General features: G+C 41.0%; 1 protein-coding gene across 13 annotated transcripts in view; it reads right to left on the reverse strand.

Moving 5' to 3' along the window:
- Window positions 1–12,254, reverse strand: part of MRTFB (myocardin related transcription factor B) — a 196,429-nt gene that overhangs the window by 58,912 nt on the left and 125,263 nt on the right. The window lies entirely within an intron of this gene.

The following is a 12,254-nucleotide window of genomic DNA, read 5'->3' on the forward strand; positions in this document are numbered from 1 at the left end:
ACAAGACACCATAGCTCATTCTACAACTTCTAAGAAAGTCACAAATTGATCGACACCTTATAATTTTAATAAGAAGAAACAAATAATTAGAACTTGTAAAAAACAAGGTATATCACAAAATGTGTATACTCAGTTTGCCAATTTAATAAAAATAATTTTTTGTTCTCAATTTCTTAAGTGGATTCCTTTCATAGCATTTCTATAATTTTAGCTGGAAAATGAGCTAATTTTAAAAGAGGAATATATGAAGCAACTTTAAAAAAATTTTCCTTAGCTTACCTTACATTAAATTTTAAGTTTCCACTTTTATTTTTGTTTCAAAACCTTGATGAAAACCAAGGTTAGGATTTTAAGTATCTGCTTAAGGTTTGTCAATATGCAAATAAATAAAAAAATAATAATAAAAATTCCCATGTGTTTCTTTCTTTTTTTTTTGTTGATCCTCACCCAAGGATATATTTCCATTGATTTTTAGAGAGAGTGGAAGGGAGAGGGAGAGACAGAGAGAAACATCGATGTGAGAGAGACACATCGATTGGTTGACTCCTGCATGTGCCCAACCAGGGCCGGGGAACTTGCAACCAAGTTATGTGCCCTTGACTGCAATCGAACCCAGGACCCTTCACTCTGTGGGCTCTATCCACTGAGCCAAACCGGCTCGGGCCCCATGTGTATTTCTTAAATGTATGGAAGGAAGACAGAGAGAGTTTTCTAGCAGGGGGTGAAGGCTGCAACAGGGCTAGCTTAGACCAGTCCCTTACCCAGGCTCAAATGCAATGCATGTGATGGCTCCTACTTGCAACAAACCTGAGGCCTGAAGACAAAGGGCCTGTGGCCCTCATAGCCTTTGCTTTTTGCTTGCCCTTGTGCTGACTACAGAGCAAAGCACAATCGTAGGTATATTTCAAAAAGAGGCTAGGGCTAGGCTATAAAATAGCTTTTAAACATTTTTAGTTTCATTGCTAGATATGAATGTCTTCCTTTATTAAGTACAGTGGGGCCTTGACTTACGAGTGTCCCGACTAACGAGTTTTTTGAGATACCAGCTGTCTCTCGGCCAATTTTTTGCATTGAGTTGATAGAGTAATTTGAGTTAACGAGCTCCTTAACCAGCTCGGTCTCGGAACGAATTAAACTCGTAAGTCAAGCCCCCACTGTACTGAAAAAAATGTTTTTTGCTTCTTTTGGGGACCATTGGATCACAAAGATTCATGACATCCCATTTAGAATTGAAGCAACTGACATAAGATTCTATTACACAAGCAAAAGCAAAATTTAATAGTAAGAAAATGTATGCACATGTTTCTCACATTAAAATGCTTTGTGATATTTTGGATCAATTATGCTCTAACACAAAGATCTTTTCCCTGATAACTTACAGTTTATTGAGGATAGTGTGTTCCCACTGTACTTTACTAGGAACAAAAATAACCAAAGAGTTGACCTGTGAATCTGATAGCACCCAAATGGCTGCATACTCTAACATTCTTCTAAAGTTAATGCTTGTCTGAAATTAATGGTCATATTCAAGAGGTAGAATCCCATATTCCAAGAAAAGGAATACTGAGAGGAGAAAAAGGTCAGAACAATGTCCAGTTCAAAAGCTGACACTTCTGGAACACAGTGGTCCACATCTGTTGGAGAATCTCTAGCGGTATCTTTCTTTTCTCCCAAGGGAGAGCTCAAAGAAAGGAGTAAAATATAAAGGGTAATGAAAACATCAACCCCCTTCTTTGGTTTCAAACAAACAAACAAACAAACAAACAAAGCACCAAACTTTTGAGAGAAATGTATCAAACACAATATATATTTTTGGGCGATGGTGTCTTGGAATGATGGATACATTTGCAACCACTTGATGTGCAAACCAACACTGAAGGCAACAGCTTGTTAGTCTTGAAGCACCTCCTGATTGTACACTCGTCAACTGCCCTGATACACCTTGACAAAACCCTGCCAACTGTATCATCTTTGATTAGAAATCACACTTTCATGCTGATGTGTAAATGTATCTGCTACCACAAGGGTAACACACAGAATTAATGCATGTCACCAATCATCAATTGTTCAAATAAAACAAAACCCAAATGCAAACCAATTGTGTTTCCCATGCAGTTTGTTTGATGGCAAAACAATCAAACTTATGCCTTACCATCAGAAGATAAGAGATCAATCTTCCCAATCAATGCTCTCATCATTGCCTATATAATCTTCCCAAGAAGTAATATCATTATCTACAAAGCAGTATGGCAAGCAGCCTTCCTAGGCATGTTCATTTACTAAGACATTAGGAAGAACATGAATGGAAGAAGAGGAGTATCACCAGTCATGCTCTTAGGACTGTTGATGACCTGCTTGATTTAGTCTTAATCTATCAAAATAGGTGGGCAGTATTGGACACATTCTATTGAATATGAGGCACAATGCACCATTAAGAGACTGGGTACATTGCCACTTTGGATTAATGTTAAAAACAATTATAATATTCATTTATATTAAATATAACCAGTCACTCATAACCTGATAGAGGCTCTTCTGAGAACAACAAATGGTTATAAAAAGTACCCATCAAATAGGGACAGGCTCATAATTAAGGAAAATATCAAACTTCCATTTAGTACTTCCTCATCACATTCATAAAAATTCAATATATAATAAATAACAACTGATATCTGCATCTTACAGAATGCTGAAGGCTGGGAAGAACAAGGCTTGAATGATGTAGACAGCTCACTGTCCCACAACATGGGAAAACTAGAATTGGGCAGAATTTGGCGATGTTTATCCTGTACTGTGAAGGGAGAAGACCCTCTCTTAATGATCAGAAACATTCGTGGTTGTAGAATCAAGATTTTTTATGAAGTTTCTCTGGGACTTATATATGAATGAAGCCTAGAGATCTTCTTCCTCTCGTACTAGCCTCCACTTTCATGTCTGCACAGAGGCAGGGAAGGCCCAGATCACTGCATGCTGCTGCGCCTGTTGCACAGTCGTCATTTCTTAAGAACAGTGAATAAACTGGCTGATCTCTGGAAAACCTGACACTGCCTGTGTTGGTAAGATTGCATTTCTAAAAACTAAAGACTAGGCACTGGTCGAGCACTGCTTTCCTGCGGTGGCAAGTGGGTGGTGATGGTAGTACAGATGCCTAAGAAGACAGTTTCCTGGCAATGGCCTTGTGTCTGAAAACTGAACCCACGAGCAGGGCTGACATAGCTTCCACCCGAATTAGTTAACTGACAAAAATCCAGCATCCTCCATGGCCATCTTGCCAATAATTACAAGTCTATAGAATTCTCAGGGAGAAAAAAAGTTCAAAACACTCAGTGAGCAGCTACATCTTTTCAGAAAACAAGGACATAGTGATAGGGTTGAAAGAGAATTCATGTTATAATTGCTCACATTTGAACATTTAAGTTCAGAATTCTCTAATAGTTCTGTATTTCCTGATTATAAAACTCACAAGAGGCATGAAAAGGGCCCTCATCAATAGATGAGGCTCTAGAGCCACTTGCTGACCATGATATATGTATCATCTTTGAAATTATAGATGAGTGAGACTATAAATACATAGTACTTTATACCCATTGCATTTAGAGATAAAAATTTTAATTCATTATTGGATTTTTCTAAGGTGATGTGTCATTATCTCTTAGGGCTAATATTCATGGTATCCTATTACATTTCAACAAAGAAAACTGCAAATAATTTTGAAAATTCTATTTAGTGTTTTCTTGGTTAGAATGGATAAAAACAATATTGTGTCAACAGAAGTGCTTTTGAGCTTGCTCTTTTTTTTATATAGGAAAAGTAAAAATTTGATTTTAAAGACCATTTTAAAAAATGAAAGGTAGCTTATCTAATGGTAAAGATAAAATGTCATTCTTACTCAGCATCATAAATAGTTCAGATATTTAAAAGTACCTACTTTTAGTTCCTTTCTCCTGCTTCTTAAATGGTTTAAAGTGCTTTTAGAACAAAATCTTAGGATTAGTCTCCAGTATGAAAAACCTTAAAATATCATGCTGTCTTTCACATAACTTATACCCACTTCAAAGTTTCCAGCTGCTTAAGTGAATAGACATAGAATGATACGTCTATTCTTTTTTGTTTCTATAAGTAGAATGTTTGGAATGTTTCCTTAATATGATGTAATTAAAGTGCCTTTTCACTCTAAAGAAAAAAACACCCTATTATGCAATATTTTAATAGTAATATATAGCGATTCAGCATGAATTGAATAAGCCAAAACAAAGCATAGTTTTGGCCCAGGTTTGCAAGGGGACATCTGAGGACTGTATATTATAAAAACAAGGCAGAAATGATACTTCCTAGGAAGCAGAATGGCAGGCAGCCATGGTCTGAAAACTCTTTATAAATAGCTAGTTATGGGATATGAAGGAGGGTGGGTTGAATCAGTTTCAGGCCAAAAACAGAACCTGATTTCAGTTATTTTTTTAAAAAATATTTTCAAACAGATATATAAATGAATGAAGCGGTTGCTGGCAAACATTTAATATGTATTGTTTAAATAGTATTAAATTAGAGGCCTGATCCTATGAAAACAAGACAATTTAGAAAAGCCAACATTCTCACATTGTCTTTTGAATTTAGACACAAGAGGGATGAACCGGCCCCTGAGTAACAACACAGTAGGAGAAGATTGAGGCCCCGTGCGATCCTGGTGCAGTGTTTTATCAAGCAGCAGCTCAGCAGTCAAGTTTACAACTGCATTTGATTATTCGGGAGGGGCAAAATGACAGCTTAAAGATTTATACTGAAAAGGCAAAAGACTGATGAACTGCTCTTCCTTTACCTTAAAAATAAATGTTAAATTGTAATTATTGTTACTATTACTGCTATTACTTTACATACTTGCTTAAGAGAACCACTTTTTTTCAAAGATAAAAAAGCCATAAGGATTTTTTAAAAAGACTTTATTTTTTTTAGAGCAGTTTTAGGTTTACAACAAAATTGAAGGGGAGATATACTCCCTACTTCCACACCCCATTATCAACAGGATTTAAAAATGTAATTCTACAAAGACTCACGTATTTACAGTTCTTTGCTGTATATGGTTTATTTTGCAGTTAAAGGGTAAGAAGTCACATCCTGAAGTGTTTGCTTCTGAGCTTGGGACTCAGAAATGCCTTACTATTTGTACCACTAATACCTCTATTTAAAAAATCAATGTTTTAGAAAAAAATTTCTATTTTTATGTGTTAAAATAGTGACATGCAGATAAAAAAAAGTATTAAAAAGAAAAGTGAAAGTTAGTCCATGCTACCCTAGTCCTTCTCCACAAAGTAACCACTGTTAAATTTCTAGGGCTCCAGAGAATGTTTTGTGAATATTCTGACAATATTAAATCTACACTATGCAAAGGAAACACATGCAATGGGATCATAATAGTCATGTAGTTTAGGGTTAGCTTAAAAAACAACAACATGAAATCTAGCCCTGGCTGGTGTGGCTCAGTTGGTTGAGCGTCATCTCGTCCACTGAAAGGTTGCCATTCAATTCCCAGTCGGCACAAACCTAGGTTGCGGGTTCGATCCCCCCTAGGGGTGTGAACAGATGGCAGCCAATCAATGTATCTATCTCACATCGAGGTTTCTCTTTCTCTCTCTGTCTCTCTGATTCCTTCTCCCTTACTCTAAAATGAATAAAAACGTATTTCAAAAAACATGAAATCTAGCTCATTCTTAATGGCTATATCTAACACTTGGATGTATTAATCATACACTCTTAAGTTTTGCAATTACTTGTTATTATAATAACAAGTAATGATTCTCCTGATTCATTTTTTAGCATCTTTTGAGTTTATAAACACACACTACATTTCTTTTTTTTTTAATTAAATCTTTATTGTTCAGATTATTACATTTGTTCCTCTTTTTACCCCCAAAACTCCCCTCCTCCCAGTTCCCGCCCCACCCTCCGCCCTCACTCCCCACCCACTGTCCTCATCCATAGGTGCACGATTTTTGTCCAGTCTCTTCCCGCATCTCCCACACCCCTTTCCCCCCCAAGAATAGTCAGTCCATTCCCTTTCTATGTCCCTGATTCTATTATAATCACCCGTTCATTCTGTTCATCAGATTATTTATTCACTTGATTCTTAGATTCACTTGTTGATAGATGCATATTTGTTGTTCATAATTTGTATCTTTACCTTTTTCTTCCTCTTCTTAAAGGATACCTTTCAGCATTTCATATAATCCTGGTTTGGTGGTGATGAACTCCTTTAGCTTTTCCTTGTCTGTGAAGCTCTTTATCTGACCTTCAATTCTGAATGATAGCTTTGCTGGATAAAGTAATCTTGGTTGTAGGTTCTTGGTATTCATCACTTTGAATATTTCTTGCCACTCCCTTCTGGCCTGCAAAGTTTCTGTTGAGAAATCAGCTGACAGTCGTATGGGTATTCCCTTGTAGGTAACTGAGTTTCTTTCTCTTGCTGTTTTTAAGAGTCTCTCTTTATCTTTTGCTCTTGGCATTTTAATTATGATGTGTCTTGGTGTGGTCCTCTTTGGATTCCTTTTGTTTGGGGTTCTCCGCGCTTCTTGGACCTGTAAGTCCATTTCTTTCACCAGGTGGGGGAAGTTTTCTGTCATTATTTCTTCAAATAGGTTTTCAATATCTTGCTCTCTCTCATCTTCTGGCACCCCTATAATTCTGATGTTGGTACGCTTGAAGGTGTTCCAGAGGCTCCTTACACTATCCTCGCATTTTTGGATTCTTTTTTCATTTTGCTTTTCCGGTTGGGTGTTTTTTGCTTCCTCGCATTTCAAATCATTGACTTGATTCTTGTGCTCCTCTGGTCTGCTGTCGGGAGTCTGTATAATATTCGTTATTTCAGTCCGTGTATGCTTAATTTCTAGTTGGTTCCCCAATATAACATCGAGGGTCTCATTAGTTTTCTTGTAGATCTCATTAAGTTTATCGGCGGCTTCTAAACAGTTCTTGAGAGACCTTAAAAGTGTGGTTCTGAACTCTATATCTTCCTTTGACAAATTTGTCCTGTTTCTTTGTCTCCGCATTTTGTTATGCTTCCTTGGTGCACCCCCTAGTGGTCTTTGTGCGCAGCTTATAGTTAAACCTTGATTGTTGTAGCTAATACCAGGGAGGGTTTGACCTCCAGGCCAAGTGGCTATGAGAATCAGCTGTGTCAGCAGTGAGAGAACTTCTGTCCTCTAGGGAGGTGCTAATCTAGCCTTTGCCTGAGGCTATCCGGCAAATGCCTCTGTGCAGGGCTTGGGCGGGGCGGGTCGCACAGGATCAACAGGGTGGGCCGGAGAGAGCAGTTATGGCGGCTCTCAGTCCTGTCCCCAGGGGCTCTGCCTCTCTGAGTCCCAGCACCCGCTGCAAAGCTCAGAGAGAAAGCTGCACTCGCTCTGACCGAAGCCAGACAGTCCCGCTTCTCCCGTTTGAGTCTGGGTTCCTAAAGACTTGCCCGTATCTGGAGCTCAGAGTCTGCGACTCCCTCCCGATTGAAAACGCCAACCGCGCCCTCCGCCGCCAGCCCGCTCCGCGCACTCCGCACCTCAGAATTTGACTTCAGCACTGCGCCTCCTCTGAGTGTCCATATGCGTTTCTCTTTCCTCCTAGTTGTAGGACTTCCACTCAGCCAGCGTTCCTGTGGTTCTGGGTGATGTCCGTTCCGTCTTTTAGTTTCACTTTTGAAGTAGTTGTTCAAAGCAGCAAACTCTGGCGTTAACCTATGCCGCCATCTTGGTTCTCCTCTACATTTCTAATAATTTAAAATTTCATAGGGCACATTGCAATCCAAATGGTTGTACCAATCTATATTCCCACTTACAGGGTAAGAGAGTATTGTTTTGTTCATCCCTTCCTCACAATATACATAATCATGTTTTAAAGTAACTTTAAATTCACTTCCACTTACCTAAAACTGGCTATATAAGCCCAAAATAATAGTAAAATTTGGTACAATAAATAAGCAGTAAGGGACCAAAAGATATCAAAGGAATTAGTAGAGTGATGGGGCTAGGTTTGAGTGGTTGTCAGAAGTTCAGATTAAGCTTTCTCTTGTAAATCATAAATTTATTTACATAAATTTGGTAGAATTTTTCTGATGTTCCAGGGCAGTGGTCGGCAAACCGTGGCTTGCGAGCCACATGCGGTTCTTTGGCCCCTTGAGTGTGGCTCTTCCACAAAATACCATGTACAGCGCGCACGTACAGTGTGATTGAAACTTTGTGGCCCATGAGCAGAAGTCGGTATTCTGTGGAAGAGCCACAGTCAAGGGGCCAAAGAGCCGCATGTGGCTCGCGAGCTGCAGTTTGCTGACCACTGTTCCAGGGTATAAAACTTAAGCATAAGACTTCTCATTATTTTCTTCAACTCCAATAGCTGAGAGAGATAATGACCAGATTTGAAATCTATCCTATATAATAGAGGTAATATGCAAATTGACCATCATGCCCCCACACAAGATGGCCGCCCCCTGTGGTCACAAGATGGCCAGAAGGGAAGGGCAGTTGTGGGCGATCAGGCCAGCAGGGGAGGGCAGTTGGGGGTGACCAGGCCTGCAGGGGAGGGCAGTTGTGGGGGGGGGGACCAGGCCGGCAGGGGAGGGCAGTTAGGGTGACCAGGCCTGCAGGGGAGGGCAGTTGGGGGTGACTGGGCCAGCAGAAGAGCAGTAGGTATCCATCAGGCTGGCAGGGGAGTGGTTAGGGGGTAATCAGGCTGGCAGGCAGAAGTGATTAGGGGCAATCAGGCAGGCAGGTGAGGGTGGGAGCCAGCAGTCATGGATTATGAGAGGGATGTCCGACTGCTGGTTTAGGCCCGATCCCTCTCGGGCCTAAATTGGCAGTCGGACATCCCCCAAGGGTCCCAGATTAGAGAGGGTGCAGGCTGGGCTGAGGGACACCCTCCCCCCACCCCAGTGCATGAATTTCGTGCACCGGGCCTCTAGTTAAGAATAAAAGCAACATCATGTGGTAGGGACTGGATATTGTATTTGAAGGAGAAAGAGATAAAAATGACACCTGGGTTTCTGGCTTAAGCACCTGAACCATTTACTGAGATAAAGAGCACAAGTTGGTCATTATGGAGTCCAGTCTTGGACATGTTGGAATTGGAAGTAGAAATGTGCAAGTGACAACTGGCTGTATAGGTCCAGATTTCAGAAGGTAGGTTTTGCCAGGAGATTGAAATTTGGAAGTTGTGACATCTGTAGTATTTGCCAAGATAGAGAATATACAAAGAAAAGGCAAAAGAAGCCCAGGACTATGCTCTGAGGAAAGTTAACAATTAAAAGTTAACAATTTATAGATCAGCTAGGGGATGAAGATCCAACAAAGAAGACAGAGGAAGCTGCCTGGGAGGAGGAGGAGCCTGAAGGGTGTGTATAAAGTGTTTCTAGAAGGGATTCATGATCAACAGGGTTAAATATTGCTGTTTTAATACATGGAGGAGCTACTTTTCAGAGTGATGAATGGAAGACATACTGGAGGAGGTTAAGGAATAAAGAAGGACCAAAAGTGTGAGTGATGTTAATGGAAACAATATTTTAAAGATGTTGCCCATGAAGGGTAGGAAAGAGGGCGAAAAGCTTGAGAAGGCATGGAACTTCAGGTTGGAACATACTTGAGCAAGTCTATAACCGATAAAGAGCAAGAGAGAGGAAAGGAAAGGAAAGAGAAAGGAAGAAAAAAGATAGGAATGAATAGGGATGAAAATGAACAAAAGACTAAGAGGCAGCAGGTCCCTTGAAGAGAAGGAGGTGCAGAGCATACAAGGACAGCCTCTGTTAAGAGACACTTCTATCATAATAGAAGGGCAGCTAGGACTGGATATAGCTGCAGATAGGTTTATCGATTTGGTATGGGACGTTCAAATGATGGCTTTTATTTTCTCAGAGGAGGAGGAAGAAAGGTCATCTATTGAAAGTGAGATGAAGGAAGAGTTAGTTTTGAGGCCAGTGAAGGAGGTCTGAAATATTACTGCAGACAGTGAAGAGCAAGTTGAAAAGAAACACGGTTGTTTATTACAGAGAAGCTCCAACTAACAATGACAATAGCTTGGGGGAGAGAAGTCAGTCAGGAAGCTGGCAAGTCACTCATTGGCTCTGAACTGTATCATTTTTATAAGAGAAGACCACGAGATATGAAATTAGAACTTTGGCAGTTCTTTTTAAAGCTTATTATATAAAACTAGAGGCCTGATGCATGAAATTTGTGCAAGAGTAGGCCTTTCATCCCTGGCTGCCGGCACTGGCTTCCCTCTGGCACCTGGGAACTGGGCTGGCTTCCCTCTGGCTGCCAGCAGGCAACCCAGACCTGGACTGGCTTCCCTCCGGCCGCCCGCAGGCACCCAGGACTCGGGCTTCACTCCGGCTTCCAGCAGGCACCCGGGACCCGGGCTTTGCCCCAGCCCTGGCTTCATCTGGAAGGACATCCGGTCTAATTAGCACATTACCCTTTTATTATTATAGATTATTATAGACTAGATGCCCAGTGCATGAATTCGTGCATGGGTGGGGGGCGCTCGGCATGGCCTGAGGGGATTGGGCCGAAACCGGCAGTCCGATGCTGCCTGCCGCTCCTGCCTGCTGCTCCCGCTCATCTTGGCACTGCTGCACCTGCAACGGGCTTGTGCCCAGTCAGTCCTGATCAGGAGAGGCTCGCGCCACTGCAGTGGCACTCGCCAGCTGTGAGCCCTGCGTCTGGTGCCTGTCCCGAGGGCGTGAGGGGGGTGCTGATCGGACTTCCAGGCAGGTCAGGTCCTGGGATACCCTTGCCAGCCCAGGATCCAAATCCTCCCGTGCCAGTTGTTGGGAGCCACCTGGTGGCCACTTTTATATCATTTCTTCCTTGTGGAGCATCTAGGAAGGGGAAGCAGCTGCGGTGCCTGAGGCCGACTTCCAGGAGGCCGGAGGAGCTGTTGGGATTGTGCTGGCGGCGCTGGTCCGTCGGTGTCTGGCCCGTTTTCCAGAGATTGAACCTGCAGGACTACTGAGGGAGTGAGTGGCTGCAACAGGGCTGGTGGGTGGCCTGGATGGGCTGTCAGCTGAGCGGCACTCCTGCTGTGGGAGCACACTGACCACCAGGGGGCAGCTCCTGCATTGAGCGTCTGCCTCCTGGTGGACAGTGCACGTCATAGTGACCAGTTGAACAGTCATTTGGTTGCGTAGGTTTCTATATATATAGATTTTAGTTAACAACAGCTGTAGCCCAGCAATTCCACTTCTAGGTGAACTGAAAATTATTGAAATCGGGCACTCAAACACATACATGTACACACATATTCGCAGCAGCACTATTCACAATAGCGAAACACATGGAAACAGGACAAAAGGTGGGAAAAGATCAACAGATGCATGAATAAACAAAATGTGATCTATCCATACAATGAAATACTATTCAGCCATAAAAAGAAATGAAATGCTGGTATATGCTACAACACAGAAGAACCTGAGAAAAATTATGCTATGTGTAAGAAACCAGCCACAAAAGATCACATATTATAGGATTCCAGAAATGTGAAATATCCATATCCAGACCTGGTAAACCCAGAGAGCTCAGATTGTTGGTTACCAGGATCGGGGAGAAAAGAGCATGGGGATAAATGTTTAATGGTTACGGGGTTTTCTTTTGGGGTGATGAAAATGTTTTGAAACTAGAGAGAAGTGTGGTTGCACAACACTGTGAATACGTTAGATGTCTCTGAATTACTTTATTTTAAAATGGTAAATTTTATGTTATGTGAATTTTACTTTAATTTACAAAAGATAAATTGCTAGAAAAGACTTTAAGAAACTAATTACACAGTAATTAGATTTTCTTATTTCTCACCCACCCTCCCTCTCACCACCATAATTCCATTAACCACAAATGGTGTCTTTATCTTTTAATGATTTGATAACTACAATAACAACTATATTATATATTCCTGGTCATACTGAATTCTAGGTTTTGTTGTTTTTTTCTGGCCTCTATTTCCCCTTCTAGCCCTCTTCCTATATTGTAGCACTTTCTACAATGCTCACCATATAGAAGTTTTAATAAACATGTTTTACTCAATTTGCATGGTATACTTGGTATATAATTAAGTTACTATTTTCTAAGGAAAGAGAATACTATGCCAAATTTAAGAATAAATCACCAAGAGGATTTTCTATGGGCAAGTGATTATCATGGGGCAGAACCAATGCTGTTTTGCTTTGTTATATCAATTTGAGGCTTGGGGTATTTTTGAATTGATGTTGGTGGTAGGACAGAAGACAAAAT

The sequence above is a fragment of the Myotis myotis genome, unplaced genomic scaffold, assembly GCF_014108235.1.
Source record: "Myotis myotis isolate mMyoMyo1 unplaced genomic scaffold, mMyoMyo1.p scaffold_m19_p_5, whole genome shotgun sequence".
Taxonomy (NCBI): Eukaryota; Metazoa; Chordata; class Mammalia; order Chiroptera; family Vespertilionidae; genus Myotis; species Myotis myotis.